Consider the following 10,500-nt stretch of genomic DNA (forward strand, 5'->3'; position numbering starts at 1 on the left):
CCTCACATTTTTGAAGGCTAGAAAAGTTCAAGGTGTTGCCAGGATGGGTTTCTTGAGACCTTTCTTCCTGCCTTATAGTTGGCCATCTTCATGCTTATGTGGCGCTCTCCATGTGCGTCTGCATCCCGAATTCCTCTCCTTTTAAGGAGACCACTTATATTGGACCAGGGCTCATCCTAGTGACCTGATTTTAACTTATGGTGCCTCTCTAAAGACCCAAACACAGTCACATTCTGAGATTCTGGAGGTTAGGATTTCAAGAGATAAACGGGGTGTGTGTGTGTGTGTGTGTGTGTGTGTGTGTGTGTGTGTGTCAGCTTATAACAATGAATAAATAGCAGACCCACACTTGAACTAGGGAAATCTGCCCTCTTTCTGCCATTCCACACTACCTTTCTCTCTCTCTCTCTGCCCCGAACCCAAACATTTATCACTGGCCTGTCACAGAGGAGCTAAGATGGTCCGAAATGTCTGCTCCATTCTAAGTGTTTTTCCCCTTATTTCATTTAACACAACAATGTGGTGAGAGGCCATTATGAAGAAACTGAGGCTCAGGGAAGGGAATGGTGAGTCAGTAGCTGTGATAGGGTGTGAACTTGAATGTGTCTGACCTCCTCCCTCTGCCACCCTGCTTCTCCTCCGGGAATGATAGCTACATTACTTGATCCATCGATAGCCACACAGCAGTACGGTGACGTGGGCAAGTGGATGTTGGCCAACTGTGCTGAGGCAGAGGGCTGCCAGGCCTCAGCAATTGACTTGCTAGAAGGTAGAATGGGGGTAGTGAAGGGAAGGGGTTGTGACCCTGCCAGTGTAGAAGCAGACCAGTCCTAGTGTGTACTGTTTGAACATCAGCTTCTACCATTGTGGGAAGCCAGAATCAGCAGATGGAAATGCAGAGAGCGGCAGGAACTTCTGACTGGGAAGGAATTTGACAGGAAGGAATTTCCTACTATTGAAAAGAAACCTTCCATCTAAGGAATTACAACCCAGATTAGAGGGTGTAGGGTTGGAATGGGCCTAAGAATCATACTGTTCAAGCCCCTTACTCTACATTCAGGGAGACTCATGCCCAGTGCCTGAAGATTTGTCTGGATCTGTGCAGTGAGATGGGCCCGAATGAGGGTTAGAGCCCTGGGCTCTGGTCTTCCTGGCCACATTTGCTTGGGTGTCCTGAATTCCACAGAATGACCCTCCTGTGCCTGCTATTGCCTCACCCCGCGAGTTTACATGAGTTAAACAGCCTCTGAATCTGCTGTACCTGGTGAACCCTGGAGTCTAGTACTGGCACCAGAGTTCATCAAGTGCCCATGACCTGACTGGGCCTGGGCTGGGCTCAGTTCCTGTATCTACTCATTCCCAAGGGCCAGGTCAGTTTACCATGCTATCAACTACATGAAGCCAGATGGACCCCGACCCATGAATGAGAGGGCAGGGGCTATGCACCATAACTGCAACTCCCTCTGTCCTGGGCCCCAAGTCAGTGAAGCCTATTAGCTCAGTTCTAAAGCCAGAGGATTGAAGTTTTAGTTCTGCCACTTACTAGCTCTGAGAATTGAATCATTTAAATCTCTATGCCTCATTTTCCCTCTCTATAAAAGTGTGGGTGATAACAGTAATGCTTTCCACATAGCGTTGTAAGGATTGAGTTAAGAGCACAAGTGTGTCTTGCCTATTATGGGCTACAGCTAAGTTGTCAATTACATTTTATTTACTGAGTCCACCGTGAATTGCTAACAATGCAAACTAACTTTGCCTGCTCACTAGCTCTGCCTCTATCGCTGTATGGCCTTGGGCAGTCACCTCCCCTCTCTGAGCTCCCGTCTGTAAATGGGCAGAAGTGATTCCCAGGGTTACAGTTCCACCATTTGTGACCATAGCATGAACCTTGGGAAATGCTTTAAGGATGCTCTGTTTCTGTGATGTCCACTGGAAATGAAGGTGAGAGCAAGTAGGCAGATGAATATCTTTTTCTCCTTTTTTGGAGAGGCAGGGGCCAGTCCTGCAGCTGTGAGAGAAGGACTTGGAGGTGGCTGAATGCGGGGAGAGGAGCCATGGGTCGTTTACTGACCTCAGCTCATGGTGGACCTGAGATGCCCTCTTTTGCGAAATTATTCCTGGGATGTCTGTTCTGACAGCACAAAGCCAAGGCAGATGAACTTTCCTCACCCGCCTGCCTGACAGGATTCCTGGATTATTATGCACAGTGGCCAAGGCACACCCTTTTGCAACTGTTGCTGGTCCTGCCCTGCCCTTTCACCCTGTCCTCTCTCCTCCTCCAGCCTCCTCCTCCTTCAGCTCTCAGTCTCTGCTCCCCCGACCCTAACTTATACCACCTTCTTCCTCAAGTCCTAGCTTTCAGGACACCTGACCTCCCAGCTCCTTAGTCTTTACCTGGAGACTCCTGGGGTATCCACCACTGGGGCTGGCTAACAGGAGGGGCCCTGGCGCAGTGGAGACAGCAGGAGCAAGGCTGAGCATGGAGAGAGCAGCTGCGTATGTGTGGGAGCGGGGCTGTCACTCAGTAGGGGGTACAATTAGCTGGGTCTGGAAGTGGCAGATGTGTGAGAGAGAGTGCTGCTGTCCAGGATGGGACCTCACCTGGTTGTTCTCAGGGTCATGGAAGGGCTGAGGTGGGCAGAGGCACTGGGGTAGTCTTGATGGCAGAGTTCTCCCTGACACCATGGTTACAGAGGGTTTTGCATTGCTCAACCTCAGGGTGTGGCACAGAAGACCTCTCAGCAGATGCAGGGGACGTACAAGTATGAATGTGGAGAGGCTCTCGGGTCCAATAGCCCAAAGTGAAAACCTGCATTTTGCCCCTTACTTGCCATACACTTGTGATCAAAGTACTTCCCCAGTCTAAGCCTCAGTTTTTCCATCCATGAAATCAGACTACTAATTGTACCACCTTTATCATGAGCACTCACAGAGGCAAAATTTGCACAGTATTGTGCTCACAGCAGAAGCTCAGCAAATCTTATTCCCTCCCCTTGTCTCCTACTCCTGTCTCAGCTTGGAAGGCAGCGGTGTGAAGTGAGTCATGTCTGTTATTCCACAAGGTATATTGAACACCTGCCTCCATAGTTTTTGTTGTAAAAGGTTATTATTATTATTGGTAGTAATAAACACTTACTGAGCAAAAGCTATGTGCCTGAAGTTGTACTGGTCTGTGCAGTTAAGAGTTAAGCATATTTCCACTTCCTCTTCCACACTATACTTTTGGCCCATATTTTTTCCTATCAGTTTCCTAGCTCTGTGCGCTTCCCAGGACATGAGGCAGATTAAGACTTGTCCAGGGGCTGGGGAATGAAATAGCAAGAAGAATGAGGGCCTCAGAATCAGAGGCTGGGGTTTGAGTCCCAGTTCTCCATTGGTGAGGTGAGTGACTTTGGGATTTAAGAAGGAGTCTGACTAGGGGATTCCAGCTGCACCTCTGCCCAAACACAGTGTGCAGTGCAGATGAGCCGCTATCCTCTCTGAACCTCAGTTTCTCCATCTGTAAAATCTAAGATTCCAAGACAGTTTGGCCTGTCTTGCCTGTAGAGAATTCTTCCGGAAGGTCCTTGTCCTCGTTCCCTGACCCTCGCCCTGAACACTAACGCATGCCAGACAGGACAGATGCTCGGTCCTCTGGTCTCCCAGGAAAATAGGCCCCCAAGCACAGTCAGGGTGGGTTATATAACCCAGAGGTCTGCCTTAAAAACAGCCTCCACGTGAGCAATGCTGGTTGCCTGCACTAGGATCAGGTGAAGTGGACAGAAAGAAGTTAATTTAGAAAGGCTGGGATGGACATGTTTGGGGATGAGGAAGAGGGAAGACATTGTGTGATCCTCAGATCCTGCAGCTGGATGGATGACAGGCATCTTTCACCATGATGAGGTGAGAGGGGCAATTTGGTTGGAGCCATATCTGGGGTGCAGGGACTGGAGTGTGAGGGCTGTGGAAATGAGGAGCAGACAGGTGGCAGAGAGATCTAACAGAGGCAGACCTGCGGGCCACAGCCGGAGACACAGATCCACAGGTCTTCAGCATGAGGAACAATAGAGACCGTGGTGTGGAGACAGGGTGGTCTCCAAACGCAATTGCAGATTGAGAGGAGTAGGGCATGCAGAGCAGTCTTGGGAATAGTCATGTGTGGGCTGGGAACCAAGGAGACCAAGAAGGAGCAGCCTATCACTGGGGAAGGACAAGAAGGAGGGAAACCAAGTTGCTTGGTGGGTGGGGGTCAGGAGTCAGCAGCAGCAGCAACAGCTTGACAGTGGCAGAGGCCAGTTTGTGGCTTTGTAGAGAAGGGGATGAGTGGAAGGTGAGAAAGTGGAAAGTATGATTCTAGACTTCTGTTGCATTGTAACCAGTTAGTGGGATATAAGATTAATCTACAGGGCTGTGACCACCACTGTTACTCCCAATGGAGTAGAACAGGCTAGAAAAGAAAATATGAGTGCATTGTATGTGGTAGGCATTATCTGTAAAACTTTTGTTGCAGATATTTGTATGTGTATGTGGGTATATATTCGGAACCCCAGTTGTGATAATATACATCTCTTATTTTGAGCTATCATTTAAAAAGGCCCTGAAAACTTCTTGGTAGAATACATTTGCTCATGGCTTGCCTTGACTTAGTGACTCAGGAGTAACCTTCCATGGGGTAACATTCTGCCGCTCTGTTTGCTCTAGAACTAAAGGTAATTGAGCACACAGCCCTTTGTACACAATAATGTGATAACACACCCTACACGCAATTTTTAAAAAAAAGGTCACCAGGGTATACAATTTAAAAAAAGGTCTCCAGAGTTCATTTGCTATCTGGGATGCTTGGTCAGGAGGTTTTTTGGCCACTGTGTAGGAAAGACATCTTCTTCTGGAGAGGGTGCTCCATCTAGAGAAAGGCCAAAGATACAATGAGTAGGAAGGTCTTTGCTGGCTGGAAATCATGGTGCAAATCTATTGCTATTAATAAGTCATTTATGTTGAAGCGTCGTGGCAAAGTCAGGAATCTCATGGTGGGGCTTCCTGCCTGCAGAGTATGGTGCCAGGACACAATTAGGTTCTTGTCAAGGAGATGGGACAAGGGGGAAATGAGAGGTTTGATTAATTGGCAGGAACTGCTAGGCTGAAAGAAGAAAGAGGCCAACAGAAGACAGAGGGAGGGAGGAGTGAAAAGGCATATATGGGGGACAGGGAAGGTCAGGGGAGCTGTCATCCTCTAGGAGGAGAATGACAGGGTAACAGGAGAGGGAAAAGCTCCTTCCCCATATTCCCTTCCTTCCTGGGCACTCTTTACTGAACACCTCATAATGTGGAGGCCATCCAGGACTCTCACGCATGTGGCATGAAGGTCTGTCACTTCAGCCTGCCCACGGGGCTCCATGATTTTCTCACCTTTTTCTCTCCAACCCATCTCTTGTTGGTCACCCTTATTCCCTGTACCTCAGCCACACAGAACTGCTTGCCATTCAACGCTCCCCCTGCCTTTCTTTGTCATGCTGGTTTTTTCTACCCAGAATAGCCCTGAGTTTTTTGCCAAACCCACACTGCCAAGACCCAACAGGGCCAATGGGGATATCCTCTAGGATGACACCTTTCCTGACTGCTCTGGCCCATTTCTGCCCTGTGTGCTCTATGTGGATTTCTAGTAGGCATTAAAACTCTTTAGGACCTAACACACATCTGTGCCCACTCAACTGTGAGCTCCTAGAGCCCAACCATGATCAGATATGTGTCAAGTTCAGCAGGGAAACATTTGTTGGCTAGATGGATAGGTGAACAGATAGAGAAGGGAAACAGTGGGGGGGGGAAGATAGTAGGAGGGATGAATAAAGGGACAGGATAGCAAAAGGAATATATAGGCACAGTGGCACTATAGACAGCTCTTGACTGAGAGTCTTGAAACTTTCCTGCTCATTAGCTCTTTCATCTTGGACAAGTCATTCCCCTACCCGAACTTCAGTCTCTCAAAATGGATGGGATAATGTCTGACACCTGATGTCCAAAACCCTCTAGCTCTTTTACTGAGGCTGTGGTGGCAGGAGCATCATATACTGTTTGAACATGCAGGTGAGCTTAGTTGTGAGATGCAGGGGTAGGAGCAGAGATGCCAGAATGGGAGGAAGCCTAGAAGCCAAGGTGGGGAAGGACAGTACCTTGGTGTGGACCTGGCCTCCTGGAAGGATCCCAGCTCTGGCAACTGCTGAGGAGACCACTAGCTCCTGACCTCTTATAAGCACCACCCATCTGGGAAATCTGGAGACTGCGGCTTTAGATGATAGGATTTAGCCTATTGCCTCTCTATGAACCACTGTTGCCTGGCTAGAAAGTAGTGAGGGAGCCTTTCTCTCTACTGGGTCCTCACCTTCACCAAAAGCCAAAGCTACAAGCTCCTCCCTGTTTCCCTGTCCATTTGTTGTCCTTTTTATTGTAGTAAAATATACATAGTGTAAAATTTATCATCTTAACTTTTTTTGCATAGAGTTGTGTTAATATTTATAATATTGTACTGCCACCACCGTTTATCTCCATATTTTTTAACTTGTCAAACAGAAACTATGTCCATCAAGTGTATGTCTGCTAGCTCTGGTTGGTGTGTTATGTTGTTTGAGTCCTTTGATTCCTAACTTATCTTCTGTGTGGTTGTTCTACCCATTATTGAGAATAAAGTATTGAAATTTTCAAATATGGTGGAACTATTTCTTCCTGAAATTCTGTCAGCTTTGGTGGTCTCATTAGGTACATAAATATTTGTAATTGTTATTTATTGATTGATTGATTGTACCAGGGATTGAACTCAGGTCCTTGAACTTGTGAGGCAGGCAGCTGAACCACTGAGTTAAATCCCCGGTCCTGTAACTGTTGTATCTTCTTGCTATGTTGAAACTTTTGTAGATATAAAGAGTACTTTTTTTGTCTCTCTCTCTTACTTTTTCTTTTTTGTGTGTGCTGGAATACAGGGTTTCATGTATGCTAAGCAAGTGCTTTACCACTGAACTACATTCCCAATCTACTCCTTTTATACTTAAAGTATATTTTTTCTGATGTTGGTATAGCCATGCCCGCTCCTTCAGTTACTGTTTGCATAAAATATCTTTTGTCATCCTTTCATTTTCATTCTACTAGTGTCTTTGGATCTAAAGCGAATCTCTTGTAGATAGTGTATATATGTGGGCCCCAATTTATGACAGTTTGACTTAATTTTGCCTTTTACTACTGTGGTGCAAAAGCAATATGCATTCAGTAGAAAACAAACTATGAATTTTGAGTTTTGATATTTTCTGAAGCTAGTGATATGCAGTAGGATACCCTCTTGTAGTTCTTGGCAGCAGCAGGGAGGCACAGCTCCCAGTCAACCATAGGATCACAAGAGTAAACAGCCAATAATCTACAATATACTGTGTTGCTAAACTATGATGCTTGGTAGATTAGGTATAAATGTATTTTTGACTCAAGATATTTCCAACTCACAGTGGGTTTATCAGGCCATAACCTCATCACGAGTTAAGGAGCCTCTGTAGTTAGAACATGTATTTTAATCCATTCTGTCAATCTCTGCCTTGATTAAAGTTGAATCCATTTACATTTTAAAAATTAGTGCAACCTTCCCTTATCCACAGTTTTACTTTCCACAGTTTCAGTACACCTGCAGTCTACTAAGTTCCAAAAGTATTAACAGAAATATCAGAAATAATGTATAAATTTTAAATTGTGAATAGAATGATGAAATCTTGGCCTATGCCCATTGTCAATTCCATCCCATCTAAGACTTGAATTATTCCTTTTCCAGCTTATTCCCTTTTGGTTATAGATTTCACAAAACTGCATCTTTATTCACTGTGTGCCCTGAGCATAAACTAATGTTTTCAAATAGTTTCTTAAATTATGTAGAAAACAAAAAGTGGAGTTATGAACTGTTATAATGGTAGCATTTATAACTATACATACATTTATCCTCATTGAGATTTTTATTTTTTCATGCAGCTTTGTTACGATGTCCTTATCTTTTACCCCATAGAACTCCCATGCAGATCCAGTAGTAACAAACTCTCTCAGCTTTTGTTTATCTGGGAATATCTTAATTCTTCCCCACCTTTGAAGGACTGTTAGGATATAGGCTTCTTGGTCAGTTTTCTTTTAGCACTTTAAATACAACAGTCTGCTACTTTCTGGCTTTCAAAGCTTCCGATGAGTAATCTGATACTTATTTAGAGTTCCTTATATGTGATGAGTTCTCTCTTACTGCTTTCAAGATTTTTAAGATTCTGTCAGGCTTCTGACAATTTAATTATCATATAACTCATGTGGGTCTCTGAGTTTATCTTGCTTAGGTTTTGTTTGCTGAGTTTCTTGAATGCTTATACTTATGTTTTCTATGAAATTTGGAAAATGTTCAGTTATTTCTTCAATTATTCTCTCTACTCATTTCTTTCTTTTTCTTCTGAGACTCCCATAATTCATACGTTGCTCTGCTTGATTGTATATCACAGGGTCTGTTCATTCTTCTTTAATCATTTTTTGTTCCTCAGACTTGACAATATCCACTGTCCTATCTTCAGATTTGCTGTGTCTTTTGCCTCCTGAAATCTGTCTTTGAATCCTTTTAGAAAATTTTTCATTTCAGTTATTGCACTTTTTAGCTCCATAGTTCTTTGTTTTTTTAAATAATAGGTTTTCTCACTTTATGAGTACTTCCATTCTGTTCATACATCATTTTTGTGACTTTGTCCATGTTTCCCCTTTGGCATTTTTAACAGAGTTTTTTTTTTTTTTTTAAGTCTTTTTAAAAGTAGATCTCCATCAGGTCTTATTCTGTTTCTGTTGGCTTATTTATTCCTATGAATAAGCTATAATTTTCCATTTCTTCGGTACCTTGTGATATTTTGTTGAAAATTGGACATTTTAAGCTAATACTTTGGTAGCTCTGGAAATTCGATTCTCCCCTTTCCCCAAGGCTTGTTATTTTTTTGTTAGTTTCATTGTTACTGTTGAAAGATATCATGTGTCAAGGACCAGCCTGAGATGTAATGCAAACTTAAACTCTTCCTGGGTCTTTTCTAACATGCATGGTCACTTTGTAATTTTTATGTGCATTTGCTTTTTTTTTTTTTTTTTTTTTTTTTTCCGGGGAAACTTGGGTCCTTGTGCTTTCGAGGCAGGCACTGAACCGCTGAGCTAAATCCCCGGCCCTGCATTTGCTTTTTTAAAAATTGTGCTGCTGGGGATTGAACCTAGGCCCTAAAGCATCTAAGAAAGTGGTCTACCACTAAACTACATCTCCAGGCCTTATTCAATTGTGTATTAATGGGCTAGCCTATAATGCCTAGCTTTCAAAGGGAATGAAAAAAAAAAATAGGGAAAGGACAGCAGCTCTTTAAATCCCCTGGAAGTTGCTTTAGCTGGAGGACAAGGGTCTTGGAACATCTGGGAGATTTTGAAAAAAAACTTACTGCTTCTTTGTCTGCACTTTTTGGATCAGAGGCAACAATCAGAATCAGAGCTCAGGTCCCAGTATTCAAGACAGTGTCCTTCTTGTGCATCTTGGTTCTCACAAGTTGTATGCAGGTTTCTCCAGGTACATACACACAGCTGCAGGATGAGCCACTACTGTTTCCAGCTAAACTGGAATGAAATTAGCCACAATTTCCTGCCCAATAATCCCTTGGAAGTTTCAAACCCTCAGTAGACCTGAGTTCCAAAGCAAACAGATTATATATTATATAATAGATTATAATACATATAATCTATAGTATATAGATTATATATATTATATATAGATTATATATCATATATTATAGCAAACAGATTCTGTTAGCAATTGTTTCAGTGGGAAGACAAATTCTTGATGCTTGCTACTCTACTACCTTCCTAGACTCCTCTTTCTTGTCTGCAAAAAAAAAAAAAAAAGGAAATGCTTTCCCTTTGATGATGTAGAATGAATTAATAAACCATAAAAGTAGTCAAAAATATTCATAAGGCCTTACTACATTCCCGGCTCTGACTCTGACACTTTCTACCTGGATTAATTTATTTAATCTTTACAACAATTTTTGAGGTAGGAGCTATTGTTTCCTTATCTTTACAGATTTAAAAAAAAAAAAAAGGCAGGAGGAGATTGGTGTAAGAACTTGCCCACTCTGAGGCTGGGATTCAAACCTGAGTGATTTGGCTCCAAAGAATGCATCTGGCCTCAATGAACGAATCAATGATTGAACAATCTTGTTCTTAATTGAGGAGTCCTCTGTATACCAAGGCAGCAGAGAAGAAGGAGAGGCCAAGGGGGGCTTCCTGGAAGAGGTGATGCCTAAGTTAAAGTTGAAATAAGTAAGAGCTAAGGTGGGGCAAGGGACACCTCTGAAGGAGCAAAGACCTGGAACTGCCAGCATCTGCTGGGAGCCTTAACAGCTGGGATGCAGAGCATCAGATGGAGGTGGGAAGCAGGACTGCAGAACAGGTTGTTCTGAGCCACAAACCAAGGGCTTCCAGGCTCAGGGGAAGAGAAACTGTGGG

The sequence above is a fragment of the Fukomys damarensis genome, unplaced genomic scaffold (genome assembly GCF_012274545.1).
Source record: "Fukomys damarensis isolate Sample0158 unplaced genomic scaffold, DMR_v1.0_HiC HiC_scaffold_16, whole genome shotgun sequence".
Classification (NCBI taxonomy): Eukaryota; Metazoa; Chordata; class Mammalia; order Rodentia; family Bathyergidae; genus Fukomys; species Fukomys damarensis.